The sequence below is a fragment of the Bufo bufo genome, chromosome 1, assembly GCF_905171765.1.
Source record: "Bufo bufo chromosome 1, aBufBuf1.1, whole genome shotgun sequence".
Taxonomy (NCBI): Eukaryota; Metazoa; Chordata; class Amphibia; order Anura; family Bufonidae; genus Bufo; species Bufo bufo.
In genome coordinates this window covers 487,967,358-487,983,000 of record NC_053389.1, presented here as the reverse complement: position 1 = coordinate 487,983,000, position 15,643 = coordinate 487,967,358, and the positions used below count along the sequence as shown (strand labels likewise).

Below are 15,643 nucleotides of genomic sequence, written 5' to 3'. Positions count from 1 at the left end.
ATGATAAGTGTGTGTGTTGGGAATTTCCTCCATTAACATGAGAGAACTGGAAACAAGGCATACATTGAAAGATTCTGTTCATCACCAGTGTTCATATAATGATAATGTTAACCTTATATGATGTTTTACCAAGTAAAGCAAGTAAAATTAGATTTTTAAGGAGCAATTTAAAACTAATACCATTTTCCATAGCAGTTATCACAATTTAAACAAGAAGAGAAGTATAGGGGACCACACTATAGCTTTAGTGCCATAGAGGATTTATTCAGATAATTTCTCAATTAAAAGCTCTGCAATTATATTAAAGCAATACGTGGGCATTTACTATGGCTTTTATTCTAGCATGGGAAGTCATCAAATGCTGTATTTATAGAGAAATATGCAACTTTTTGGCCCTCAGGCCACTTTTCGGAAGTGGTGTGAAAAGGGAGCATTATGAGGGCAGGGATGGGGGCATACACAAAGGGCCTACACATCTGTCTTTATTCACGCCAGTTTTCTGGCATAAATAAAGTTAGAAACCTACAGCAGCTAGGAGGCTGCCATAGATTTAGGTTTGTCACATGGCCTGCGGAGGATGCAACAAATTCATGAGAGGCCTTGTTAAATAATATGTGATATAATATTAATTGATATTTAATATAAAAGATTTATTACACTACACACTGACACCATCTATAGTGATACACAAGGGCGATGGGAGGTCTGTATGGGAACGTCAAGACCTATATTTGAAGCCTCCATGTATAACAATGTAGAAGCACATACATTAGTAAGACACGCCTGTATCTATGGTATAAATGATTGATAGAGACAGACAAGGGGGTCGTCTTCTTGCACTCACTCTGTTGGGGATGGTTGCTGCTGAGGATGGTGGGGGAGACACGTGGAGCCTTAGAAGAAGATTCCTAACCTTCAACAATGATACTTTATGGACCTTCATATTCACATATGGACAATAGACTAAGGGCCAGATTTATCATTGGCTCAAGTCAAAATAATGGAGTGAAAAAGTCGCAAATTTTTGCACAATCGCTTAAACTGCACAAAAATTTCAGTTTTCTGAAAGTGGGTGTGTTTTCTTATGTAAATGAATCTCTGGACAGATTTACTATTGCGACAATTTAAAAGTCGCTAAAAAGTCGCAAAAAAATTCGCAAAATCACTCCAGTGTGGACCATGCTTATCTTATACGACTTTTTAAAAGAACATGCAACTTTTTCGTAAAGACGTGCGACTTTTGTAAAGCTGCTTACTGATGGATAAACTGCTATCGTCACACCACATTAATCACAGTCTTAAAGAGCCGATCATAAATCTGACTTAGCTAAAACTGACTTTAGCCATATGTGAAAGTGGAGTGAGCCGTCAGAGTAATGATAAATCTGTCCCTAAGACTTTTCCTAAACTATTTTTGTAAGTAATCAACTTTTATAAAGACCAAAAATAAATTGCATAATTCATTTTTTTATATAACTCTTGTTGAATCCTGGTGAATGAGTCCTCTGGGTGTTCCTTACTCCAAATAACGCCATACACTATATTTGGAGAGATTACCAAATCAGTTTTATATTTTTCATACATATTTATGTTACATTTGGCGGGATATTACAGGCCTGCACTTCATCCTCAATTTGTTGTATTCTGTGACAGAGGGAGCTTAAAATGATGGTCTTGATAAATGTCCCCCTTAATTGGTTAATGCATGAATTTAAAAGCTAGAAACTTTATTGATCAAAATATGCCAGAATACTGAAGCATTTCGCAAAAAATTGTGTACATGCTTTGCACCCCATTTATTTTTAGACAGTTTTTCTACTTGTCACATGGGTGTGTAGCTTAGTCAGAAAAGGACATGATTAAGATTTTACAATAATTTGACACTATTTAGGTGCAAAATTCTGGATTCATTTTGTCAAGTGGATCCAAGAAACCCATACTGTCAAGGGAAGTGGGAGTTTAGTAGACAAGCTGCTCTCTCCTTTGATCAATAAGAGGTGTTGTTTCATTAGAGGCAACCCACTTAAGGATTGGGACTGCTCAAGTTTGCGACACTCATGAAAACAGCTGATTTTTCTGTGGGAAGTCCTGATCAGTCATAGTTTTATAGGTGGATATTGAGAAAGATGGCCGTCCATTTATTAGATGCTGAATGAATCTAACACAGGGAACCTGCAGAGGAAATGCATGGGATGTCCCATTAGAGCATCTGTAAAGACAACACCTTTAAACCAATTATATGGCAATGAAATTCTAAACAATTACTTTTTAAAGGTTTGTGAAAACCAAAAGCCCTCTTTAAAGTAGAGCTGTATTATACACTGTAGTTAGTGTGAAACTGAATTCAAGATTGTATCCAGTTGACAGGTTTATTTAAAGTCTCAATAAAAGTGAAGAAGAAAGAACTGCTGCTGTTGACACGCACAAGTACTGTATAAATATAGTCAACACAGCTGAGTTTTATGGAGGAATTCTTAAAATTTTACTTTATGTGCCCCTGGCATGTTTTTGAGCCTATTATGGAAATTACTGAGTGCCTTAAAGCCTTTAAGTATTGATTTGAGTTGATTAACATTTTCAGAAACCTAAATGATGAAAAATGTATACAGCTGCAAACTCTGACAATGTATATAACAATGAACTATAAATTTCCAGGTACAGGAGTTTTCAACATTTAGTTGACTCAAAACTTTTTGCTAAAATATATATGACTGTTTGGGAACACAGTACCTATTTCTGTTGTATATATGAATGTATAGTTACATTTATAAAGTATAAAAAGGTTCTGTTAGCCATTCATAAACACTGACAGCATTTCACTATAGTATATTAAAGAACTTCCTGACAATTTGAAGAAGAATCTTCTAGCTCCAACATCAGACTGGAGTTTTTTGGAACCACCAGAAGAAATTATCCTGTGTATACAGGACATATGGACATCCATTTGTAAGTAACTATCATTCCAATGTCCGCTCTAAATGATCTGCTAGACCTTAGATACTCTGGTTTATCAGGGGTCCACTACTGTGTTTGAGCTAGGCCCACCAAGGCTTCCTCTGTTACTCTGGTGGACTAGTCTGACCCTGTCTAGGTCTCACAGTATATTCCTTAGAAGGGGGCTTGGAGGCAAACAAGTTTTGGCACCAAAAAATGTTTGATCACGTAATGATAGAGAAAAAGACAAACAGTATGAGTAAGACATATTCACCAATGTTTTAGGCACATCTAGAGTCTAAAACATTTGTATGCTACAAAGGAAGGGGAAAGTATCTCCGAAATAGAGATGGTCTTGCTGTTCGCCCGGCGGTCGTTTCGCGGCGAACTTTGCATGTTCGCGATTCGCCAAACATGCGAACATATGGCGATGTTCGCATGCGCCATTTTTTTGCATTGTGCCGAACTTTGACCTATGACATTTCCATCAGGTGGGACAGGACATCCAATTGAGACGTTTCAGCCCATGTACACACCCGCACCCTATAACAGAACACGATCTGGCAGCCATTTTACATTCTGTGTTTAGTCAGTGTAGGGAGAGGTTGCTTTGTGGAACAGGGACAGACTGTTGGGGACACCAAACGCTAGCTAATAGTGCCACAAAAGTCCTTTTAAGGGTTGGTATTGGTGTGCTATCAATAGGTCTGATATACTGTGTGGTGTGATATACTGTACTTATAATATACTTTCTAACATAGAAAGTATATTATAGTGCATTTGTATTTTGCAGTTGTGTGTGGTTCTGCTGCGATACCCCAGCTATATAGAGGGACAAGCACTATTGGAACAACCATTTGCAATAGGTGTGGTATATCCCCGATTGGGGAGTGTCAGAAGTGTCTGGCATTCCTCTGTACCCTTGGCACAATGTCACTCAACCCTTAGTATGTGCGGAAGAACTTCTGTACAACAAGGTTGAGGACATGTGCCATGCAGGGTACGTGTGTGAGTCTGCCAGCATGGAGGGCGGCGAGTAGGTTGCTGCCGTTGTCACAACTCACAAGCTGGCAGCGGACGTGCCCCACACTTGCGTAGCTACGGGGACGCTTGCTGGGGGGCTCAGCTGCCGTGGAGACAGTGGCTTGTGGGGGGAGAGCAGCAGTTCTCCCCTGGACACCCCGGGCGGCACCACAAAGTCAGATGCCGCTGATCCCTCCCCAGCGCCTCGGAGGGACACCCAATGGGCAGTAAAACTTAGGTATCGTCCCTGTCCATTTCTGCTAATCCAAGCATCCATTGTCAGATGCACCCTGTCGCTGACAGCATGATCCAGCGACAGGTATACATTCTGCACAATGTGCTGGTGTAGGGCAGGGACGCCGGTCCTGGCAAATAAATGGCGGCTGGGGACATATCTGCCTGATTGGATTGCTGTCCACAAGATTAAAGGGCAGCAGATCTTGGGCGATAACCCTTGCCAGGAGCCCATTGAGTGAATGCATGCATGGGTCCCCGGGGGCGTAGGGTGCGGTATGTTCAAAAGCATTGCCAACCGATGGCTGGCGCCGGACGGCACTAGAGGACATAGAGGAGGGTGCAGTAGAGGCAGAGGTATGGCTGCCAGTATCAGTACCTCTAGGAGAGGGAGCAGGGGAGTGGGAATGCCTTGTTGGAAGTGGTTGGGGTGGCTGCAGTACAGTGGCAGGAGCTACAGTCCCCTGCACACTGCTGGTGGCACTGCTGCTACGACCACCCTGCATCTGTTCCCACTCCTGCCAGTGGTTGACTCGCATGTGCTGGGTGAGGGCAGTGGTACCCAGCCGAGCCACAGACCTCCCTCTCCTCACCCTGGCATGGCACAGCTTACAAATGCCAATTTTGACATCATCTGCTGCCAGGGTGAAGTAAGCCCAAACAGGCTACTTACGCACTGACCTCATGTCAGATGGGGTGGTGCTGACTTGTGCCTGTTCGGGCTCGGTGCGCACAGGTGGAGCTGGCTGCTGCTGCCTCCTCCTACTGCCATTACCAGTGGAGCCCCTGACGCTGGGCTCCCTGGCAACATGTTGAACCGTTTGCCTCGGGTGCCTACCTACCTTCCTCCTCATCAGTGCGGTTGATGCCTGAAAAGTTTGGTGGCACCCATTCTCAGTCACCCTTCTCTTCGTCCCCCGATATGTCAGACCCAAGGCCAACCAGTGGTGGACTGAGGGGAACAGCAGACGTGGAGCCCCTGACCTGGCTGTTCTGTCCCGTCGCTGACGCCTGGGTCTGACTAGGTGCGGGGTTTCGCTGGCTGAAACCACCCATACCTGTTGGAAGGCCAGCGAAAAGCAATGCGCTGCACAGACCTTTCACTTACCAGTAGGAGGAGCGCCCGGCAGGTCACAGACATCGCAGGTAAGTATAATGCTTCTAAAATTGCTAAGTAACCATGGCAGCCAGGAATGCAGTAGCGTCCTGGTTGCCATGGTTACCGATCGGAGTCCCAGCGATTAAACTGGGACTCCGATCGGAACTCTCCGCTGCCACCAATGATGGGGGGTCGGTCATTTTAATTAGGGGGGAGAGGGAGGGGGGGCCGGCCGCACTGGCCATTAATGAGTTAAAAACAGGGGGGGAGAGAGGGGGGGCCGGCCGCACTGGCCACCAATGAGATAAAAACAGGGGGGGAAGGAGGGGGGGCCGGCCGCACTGGCCACCAATCAGTTAAATATAGGGGAGGGAGGGGGGCCGGCCGCACTGGCCACCAATGAGTTAAATACAGGGGAGGGAGGGGGGGCGCCGCACTGGCCACCAATGAGTTAAATACAGGGGAGGGAGGGAGGGGGGGGCCGCTCTGGCCACCAATGAGTTAAATACAGGGGAGGGGGGGAGGGTCTGCCCCCTGCTGCCTGGCAGCACCTGCCAGGCAGCAGGGGGCAGTCATGTACACAGTTCTTTTAGTATATTCTAATTTGAAGCGTCCCCATCACCATGGGGATGGTATATTCTAACATAGAGGCATTCCCATGGTGATGGGGACGCTTCAAGTTAAAATATACCATCGGATTGGAGAAAACTCCGATCCGATGGTATATTAATAGGGACTCCTGACTTTACATTGAAAGTCAATGGGGGATGGATCCGTTTGCAATTGCACCATATTGTGTCAACGTCAAACGGATCCGTCCCCATTGACTTGCATTGTAAGTCACGGATTAGTTTGGCTCCGCACGGCCAGGCGGACACGAAAACGCTGCAAGCTGCGTTCGGGTGTCCGCCTGCTGAGTGGAACAGAGGGCAAACGGTGCCAAACTGATGCATTCTGAGCGGATCCGCATCCACTCAGAATGCATTGGGGGCTGTACGGATCCGTTCGGGGCCTCTTGTGAGAGCCTTCAAACGGAACTCACAAGCGGAACCCCGAACGCAAATGTGAAAGTAGCCTAAACAGTAAGAAACTAACACTAATAAAACTTTTTTTTTTATTACGCAAACACTAAACTAAAACACTAAAACACACCTAAAGCCTACACTATACTATACCTAACCTACAACCTGCACTTGAACCTATCAGCTACAGTATTCACTATTAACCTATACTATCTCACACTAAATAAATGAATATATTTCGGCTAACTATACCCTACACTACAACCTGCACTAGAACCTATCAGCTACAATGTTCCCTAACTTATACTATTTCACACCAACTAAACGGATTATATCTTTCACCTAACTAACACTATACCCTAAACTAGAACCTATCTGCTACACTAACCTACCCTATCTAACACTATCAGTTTCGTATCAATTAGATTTTTGATATGCTTTCAAAAAAGCACAGCACAGGACAGTATTCAGCTCCTCTCACAACCAACACCACATGAAACTGCACAAAATGGCTGCAGTGAAAAAATCTTATATAGTAAGGGGTGGGCAACTTCCTTATTGATTGCTAGGGATGTTGCTACCCTCTTTGACTCCTTCTCATTGGCCCACAAGCTAAAAGAAGGGAGGGATTAGTGTCCTCTAGAAGTGCTGATAGTCGCATCACAAATATATTCGCGTTACGGAGATTCACGCTTCAATCACTTACTCGTCAATGTAAGTAAGATTGGAACCTTAGGACTTTTGGGACACAATCAAGAAACAGGGAGGGATGATGACATTACTTTACACAGTACAGATTATTGTAATGTGTACTGTGGAAAAATAATAATAATCAAATATTCGTAAATACGAATATTTCAATATTCAACATATTCGCGAAAATGGTGCTATAAATGCTAAGCTCTTTGCCTTATTCTTCCGGTATAAGTGCCGATATTCGCATCTCAAATATATTTGCGTTACGAAGATTCGCGCTTCAATCACTTACTCGTCAATGTAAGTAAGATTGGAGCCTTAGGACTTTTGGAACACAATCAAGAATATGTAATAAATGTGTACTGTGAATTTGTGTATAAGAAAAAAATATTAAAAACGAATATTCGTTTTTACGAATATATATCACTAATATTCTAAATATTCGAGAAATCGCGAAGTGACGATATTTGCGAAAAAAATTTGCTTTTCGAATATTCGCGCTCAACACTATTCATTATATTTCTGATTGGGGTTGGGAGGTCTATACTGAAGATATGGGATTTATTCACATTCATTTTGAAATGGATTACTATTCAATATAAGTTGATCATCTGCGAAGGCAGCCACTTTGTGCTCACATTGTTCCAATTTAAAGCCCTCAATCTCTCTCTCCCTCCTGATTGCTTGTAACAGGGCTTCCATGACTAGAACCAATAATAATGGGGATAGTGGACATCCCTGTCTGGTGCTGTTTCGGATTATGAAAGATGGGGATAAAGTGTCATTTATGATAATAGTAAGCTGAGGCATGTGTATATAGGGAAAAGATAGCTTTGATATATTGGTCAGGGAATCTAAAAGCCAAAAGAACTTCTCTCTTATATTCCCAGTTGACCCTATCAAAGGCTTTTTTGGGCGTCCGTGCTAAGGAGGACTAGAGGGCGTTTAGTCCTTTTTGCGAAGTAGATAGCATTTAAGACTCTAGCGGTATTAGCTCTGCCCTCCCTACCATGGATAAAGCCAACCTGGTCTCCTTTGATCAGGTAGGGGAGAAATTTGGATAAGCGGGTAGCTAGCATTTTAGCTAATAGTTTTAAGTCCAAATTTAATAGGGAAATTGGGCGGTAGTTAGCACATTGAGATCCATCTTTCCCTTCTTTGGGGATCAACGTGATATGAGCTCTAGTCATATCTGCGGATAGCAGAAGCCAGACAGGGAGCTATTGCATATTGAAAGTAAATGTGGTCCTAACATATTGTGAAAAGTGCGGTAATATAAAGCTGGGTAGCCATCTGGAACTGGGCATTTCCCACTGGGGAGTTGTTTAATTGTTGTCATGAGCTTGTCCATAGTAAAAGGGGCTTGAAGCTATGTCTGGGGTGGCAAACACATCTCCCTTACCCGGGACTTTAATCTTGTGAATATAGTTGTGGGATTTCCTCTGTTTAATACGCTGCATCATAAACTTAGAGGCTTTATCTCAATGTGCGTAATATTTAAACTGCGAATGGAGATAATATTTTGCTGATGATGTATTAAGGAGGTTATTTAAAGCTGCTCTTAAATCAGTAAGTTCAGCAAGGTGTGCATCCAACAAAGATTTTTTTATGTAGGCTTTCTAGATGCTGCATCTGGGATAAAAGTTCATCTGCACGTGTTTTCCTCTCTTCTTTAAGTCTGGTCCCCATGCTAATAAATTGGCCTCTCATGTAAGCCTTATGAGTGTCCCATAGTATACAGTGAGATGCGAAAGTTTGGGCAACCTTGTTAATCGTCATGATTTTCCTGTATAAATCATTGGTTGTCACGATAAAAAATGTCAGTTAAATATATCATATAGGAGACACACACAGTGATATTTGAGAAGTGAAATGAAGTTTATTGGATTTACAGAAAGTGTGCTATAATTGTTTAAACAAAATTAGGCAGGTGCAGCCTCTAAACACTTCCTGTAGGTTCCAATGAGAGTCTGGATTCTGGTTGAAAGTATTTTGAACCATTCCTCTTTACAAAACATCTTTAGTTCATTCAGGTTTGATGGCTTCCGAGCATGGACAGCTCTCTATAAGTCACACCACAGATTTTCAATTATATTCAGGTCTGGGGACTGAGATGGCCATTCCAGAATGTTGTACTTGTTCCTCTGCATAAATGCCTTAGTGGATTTTGACCAGTGTTTAGGGTCGTTGTCTTGTTGAAAGATCCAGCCCCGGCGCAGCTTCAGCTTTGTCACTGATTCCTGGACATTGGTCTCCAGAATCTACTGATACTGAGTGGAATCCATGTGTCCCTCAACTTTGACAAGATTCCCAGTCCCTGCACTGGCCACACAGCCCCACAGCATGATGGAACCACCACCATATTTTACTGTAGGTAGCAGGTGTTTTTCTTGGAATGCTGTGTTCTTTTTCCTCCATGCATAACGCCCTGTCAAGACCTTTTGTGAAGGTCGTGGCTTCATTTAGTTGCCTGCGGCAACGTTTAATGGTGTTTTCCCTGCTTTGGTGTGCACGGGGTTAAACTTGTTGGAGTGTGGTGGGTGTGACCTCAGGCCTCCTTATATGTTGGTGTGGTGGAGGGTGAGGTCAGTTTGAGTTTGCTTGTCAGTCTGTGTTGGAGCTCTGCTCCCTGGCTGAATGTGTCATGCTGTGTGAGCTACCCTTAGTTGTCATTGTTATTATTTGTGTCTGTTTCCTGTACCCTTCCTCTTTGTTTTTGTTGTACGTCTAGTGTGGTGTGCCATGACTGGTATTTGTGGTGTTGTTACCAGCATGGCTGCTTGACGTGTCACTTTTGGTGTGTGTATGTTGCACTGGAGAGGTTTAAGCAATATGTAAGACTGTGTGCTTCCCAGACTGGAACCTCCATGCTTCTTGTGGCCGCGGGGGGGGTCTGGGTTGTCGTTGGTGTCGTCCTTCCATCTTGGCTGCGGCAGGTAAGAGTTGATGGCATTTGTGGTGTTGCTGTGCTGTTTACCTGCCGTGCTGTTTGTAGTCTTGCACCCTGCCAGCTGCTGGGCCTCTGGAGATGCCGGTCATCCGTGTCCTGGATGAGCGGGTGTTCTCTGCCCTGTCACCAGCTGTAGGGCGGTGCGGGGATGCTTAGACTTCTGGGCACGTGGGTGTGAGTCCCATTTCCTTTGAAGGGGGCTCATACAGCTGGGAGACTGGGGCCTGTTGGGGGGGGGGGGGGGTTTGGGAGGTGACCAGCTCCTTTTTCCCTGCATTGCAGCCCGGTAGCAAAGGACATTGCGCGATGGGGAGGATTCCCCCACTCCCCGTCGTGACAGTCCCTTGTTATTGCCAAATAACTCAATTTTAGTTTCATCAGTTCACAGCACCTTATTCTAAAATGAAAAATGCAAATGTGTTCGCACACTACATCCAGCACTCTGCCCTGCCTCCATGCTGGATGAGACATTGGTGTACATTTTGGCCAAAGCGTAATAAGCCACTCACCGCGTCAAGGTCGTCTCATTTGAGTGGTCCCTAACACTTGTTCCTACCTGTTTATGGGCCATGACAGCCACATAAAGTCCAGGGAATGCAGGTCAGCATGCAAGCCAAGCACACTCTGCTTTTAACCCCGTCCGGTGCCATTACAGCTTTCATCGGATCCAGGGATGCAAGTACCAACATGCATGCTGAGCCCACCATATACTTCTCCTGGAGCCAAATGGCTACTGGTAGGTTCTATATAAGCAGACTCAGTTTTATACTGACTTTAAAACCAGCCTCCAGGACAGATTGACTGGTCAGGTGTGCATGACTCAAAGGAGATCGCTACGCCTCCAATATAAACTACAAAGAAAAAATGTGGGGGGTTGAGTCAGCACAACCCGTGTGTAGGTGCATATTTCCGTTTGTATATGTATTTCGCCATAGTGATATGCACCTACACACGGGTTGTGCTGACTCAACCCCCCACATTTTTTCTTTGTAGTTTATATTGGAGGCGTGGCGATCTCCTTTGAGTCATGCACCCCTGACCAGTCAATCTGTCCTGGAGGCTGGTTTTAAAGTCAGTATAAAACTGAGTCTGCTTATATAGAACCTACCAGTAGCCATTTGGCTCTAGGAGAAGTATATGGTGGGCTCAGCATGCATGTTGGTACTTGCATCCCTGGATCCGATGAAAGCTGTAATGGCACCGGACGGGGTTAAAAGCAGAGTGTGCTTGGCTTGCATGCTGACCTGCATTCCCTGGACTTTATGTGGCTGTCATGGCCCATAAACAGGTAGGAACAAGTGTTAGGGACCACTCAAATGAGACGACCTTGACGCGGTGAGTGGCTTATTACGCTTAGGCCAAAATGTACACCAATGTCTCATCTAGCATGGAGGCAGGGCAGAGTGCTGGATGTAGTGTGCGATCACATTTGCATTTTCCGTTTGTATATGTATTTCGCCATAGTGATATGCACCTACACACGGGTTGTGCTGACTCAACCCCCCACATTTATTCTAAAATGAAGCTGGCTTGTCCAAATGTGCTTTAGCCCACCTCAAGTGGCACTTTTTGTGCTGTGGGCAGAGAAAAGGCTTCCTCTGCATCACTCTCGCATACAGCATCTCCTTGTGTAAAGTGTGCTGAATGGTTGAACGATGACAGTGACTCCATCTGCAGCAAGATGATGTTGTAGGTCTTTGGTGCTGGTCTGTGGGTTGAGTCTGACTGTTCTCATGTCACGACCATGGTCATGGTCGCGACTCCTGGACCCGCATGCAGTTGCCTGCGGTTTGGTCTGTTGTCAACCACATGGTGAGGACTGCTGGTATGTTGCCTCACATGTGGTTGCCGCTGGCAACATGATTGTATTCCCAGTATAACAGCCTGAGCTGTTGCTATGCAGCTTGCTGTGAAGGGCATACGGTAGCATCTGGCAACCTCTCTTAGTATGTGTGCACTTTCCCTGTTTGTTGTGCACAAGGTTGTTGTATGGGTGTATTGTGAGACTTTCCTTCACTGGCGGTTGTCCGTGGCAACGTGTGGATTTGTGTACATGTGGTGGCAGCGTCTCGGCCTTCTGGCTGTTCCCTAGGACATGGTTGCCACGCATGTTGTTGCCGGCGGTAACAGCTCCAGTGTGTTTATTGTGTGTGTACTCCCCTTTAAGTGGTTTCACTTCCCTGGTTGGTGTTGGAAGGGTTAATTCCCTTTCCTGTGTGTGTCTGTGTGGGTGTGGCCACTTTGGGCTATTTAGCCTCTGTGGAGACCTGTAGCTGAGGGGTACTACAGCCTTGTAGTAAGCTGGAGGCATCCTCCTGGTCTCTAATACCATCTGCCAGTGAGGGCCACCCTTGTGGTCATAAACCTATGTATTGATGTTATTTTATGTTTATGTGGTGTCTATTATTACTGCAGCTATGGTTCTGGGTTCCTGTGTATTTATGTGTGTGTGCTGTGTCCTTTTATGTTTGGGTGTGGACATCAGCTTGTGAGCACGTGATCCAGTCAGTGTGTCTGTGGCAGGTAGTGGTGGAAGTCTTTCACTCTCCTGCCATATCCATAGGCTGTTTGTGTTTCTTTTCCTTTACAGCTTGGCCAGTTTAGACTCCTGTCCATCCATATACAGGAGGAACAGGTAGTCTTACCCAGCTCCTAGCTCAGGGATCTGTCCAGGGCTAGTAGGGAAGCCAGGTTCCTGAGTATGAGCCCTCCTACCATCAAGGTCGGCTCATACAGCTAGGAGTCAGGGTCAGATTAGGGATGCCCTAGGAGGTGACCTGCTCCCTAATTCTGTTGTCCTGGTCAAGCAGCTTCCACTTACTGTAACATCACAAGAATTAGAGTTACCCCCACTCTAATCCGTGACATCTCACCATTCGTCGCTTCTGTCTATCCGAGATTTTTCTTGGTCTGCCACTTTGAGCCTTAACTTAAACTGAGCCTGTGGTCTTCCATTTCCTCAATATGTTCCTAACTGTGGAAACAGACAGCTGAAATCTCTGAGACAGCTTTCTGTATCCTTTCCCTAAACCATGATAGTGAACAATCTTTGTCTTCAGGTAATTTGAGAGTTGTTTTGAGACCCCCATGTTGCTACTCTTCAGAGAAAATTAAAAGAGGAGGGAAACTTACAATTGACCCCCTTAAATACTCTTTCTCATAATTGGATTCACCTGTGTATGTAGGTCAGGGGTCACTGAGCTTACTAAGCCAATTTGAGTTCCAATAATTAGTTCTAAAGGTTTTGGAATCAATAAAATGACAACAGTGCCCAAATTTATGCACCTGCCTAATTTTGTTTAAACAATTATAGCACACTTTCTGCAAATCCAATAAACTTCATTTCACTTCTCAAATATCACTGTGTGTGTCTCCTAACATGATATATTTAACTGACATTTTTTATCGTAACAACCAACGATTTATACAGGAAAATCATGACAATTAACAAGGTTGCCCAAACTTTCGCATACCACTCTATGTGGTGAGGTCCCTGGGAGAGAGTTAAGAGAGAAAAACACCTCTGGAAAAGTTTGGGCACGACTCAAGTTTTCTCCTGAAGATATAAGTTGCTCATTTAGTCTTCATCTAAATGCGTGGGGCTCTAGTGAGGGAGCTAGGATGGTAATAAACACAGGAGAATGATCAGAGAGATGCATAGTGCCTATGTAAGCTTGATTGCATAAATGTAAGTGTTCTTTAGACAGAAATATATAGTCCAGTCTATGGTAAGAACCATGGGGCGGAGAGAAGAAGGTGTAGTCCTGCGTGGAGGGATTGAGGAGACGCTAAGCATCACAAATAGATCCTTGATGTAATTTTCTCTTGAGATGTCTGAGTTCTTTAGTAGATATCGCAGATTTTTTGGATGTTGAATCAAAGGTAGGATCCAATGATACATTAAAGTCTCCCCCAAGCACCACCACACCTTCCTTATATGTTTCCAGGAGGGAGAGCACCTCATCTAAAAATGACACCGGGTTGACATTGGGAGTGTATACATTTAGAAAGGTGTATAACTGGTTGGAAATAGTTCCCTTTACCAAAATGTATCTACCTTCCACATCTTGGGTGTGTGAGACATATGTGAAAGGAAGACCTCTCCAGAACCCGATGCTCACGCCTCTAGATGCAGAAGAGTTTGATCCACAGTGGTACCAATGTGGAAACATTGAGCGAGTAAGGTCGGGGTACTTGTTGAATTTAACCACCTCCGGACCGCCTAACGCAGGATCGCGTTCCGGAGGTGGCAGCGCTGCGCACAGTCACGCATATACGCGTCATCTCGCGATGGCCGAGATTTCCTGTGAACGCGCGCACACAGGCGCGCGCGCTCACAGGAACGGAAGGTAAGAGAGTTGATCTCCAGCCTGCCAGCGGCGATCGTTCGCTGGCAGCCTGGAGATGTGTTTTTTTTTAACCCCTAACAGGTATATTAGACGCTGTTTTGATAACAGCGTCTAATATACCTGCTACCTGGTCCTCTGGTGGTCCCCTTTGTTTGGATCGACCACCAGAGGACACAGGCAGCTCTGTAAAGTAGCACCAAGCACCACTACACTACACCCCCCCGTCACTTATTAACCCCTTATTAGCCCCTGATCACCCCTGATCACCCCATATAGACTCCCTGATCACCCCCCTGTCATTGATTACCCCCCTGTCATTGATCACCCCCCTGTAAAGCTCCATTCAGATGTCCGCATGATTTTTACGGATCCACTGATAGATGGATCGGATCCGCAAAACGCATCCGGACGTCTGAATGAAGCCTTACAGGGGCGTGATCAATGACTGTGGTGATCACCCCATATAGACTCCCTGATCACCCCCCTGTCATTGATTACCCCCCTGTCATTGATTACCCCCCTGTAAAGCTCCATTCAGACGTCCGCATGATTTTTACGGATGCACTGATAGATGGATCCGATCCGCAAAACGCATCCGGACGTCTGAATGAAGCCTTACAGGGGCATGATCAATGACTGTGGTGATCACCCCATATAGACTCCCTGATCACCCCCCTGTAAAGCTCCATTCAGATGTCCGCATGATTTTTACGGATGCACTGATAGATGGATCCGATCCGCAAAACGCATCCGGACGTCTGAATGAAGCCTTACAGGGGCATGATCAATGACTGTGGTGATCACCCCATATAGACTCCCTGATCACCCCCCTGTCATTGATTACCCCCCTGTCATTGATTACCCCCCTGTAAAGCTTCATTCAGACGTCCGCATGATTTTTACGGATCCACTGATAGATGGATCGGATCCGCAAAACGCATCCGGACGTCTGAATGAAGCCTTACAGGGGCGTGATCAATGACTGTGGTGATCACCCCATATAGACTCCCTGATCACCCCCCTGTCATTGATTACCCCCCTGTAAAGCTCCATTCAGATGTCCGCATGATTTTTACGGATGCACTGATAGATGAATCGGATCCGCAAAACGCATACGGACGTCTGAATGAAGCCTTACAGGGGCGTGATCAATGACTGTGGTGATCACCCCATATAGACTCCCTGATCACCCCCCTGTCATTGATTACCCCCCTGTCATTGATTACCCCCCTGTAAAGCTTCATTCAGACGTCCGCATGATTTTTATGGATCCACTGATAGATGGATCGGATCCGCAAAACGCATCCGGACGTCTGAATGAAGCCTTACACGGGCG

The 15,643-nt window shown here is 45.1% G+C and overlaps 1 long non-coding RNA gene across 1 annotated transcript; it reads right to left on the bottom strand.

Annotated features, from left to right (window-relative positions):
- Nucleotides 1-1,145: 1,145 nt before the first annotated feature.
- Nucleotides 1,146-14,051, bottom strand: LOC120987091. The gene is made up of 3 exons (XR_005775909.1): nucleotides 14,041-14,051; nucleotides 6,701-6,705; nucleotides 1,146-1,318 (listed from the first exon to the last, which is right to left on the bottom strand). It is a non-coding gene; the product is annotated as an uncharacterized LOC120987091 (long non-coding RNA).
- Between the last annotated feature and the right edge of the window lie 1,592 nt (nucleotides 14,052-15,643).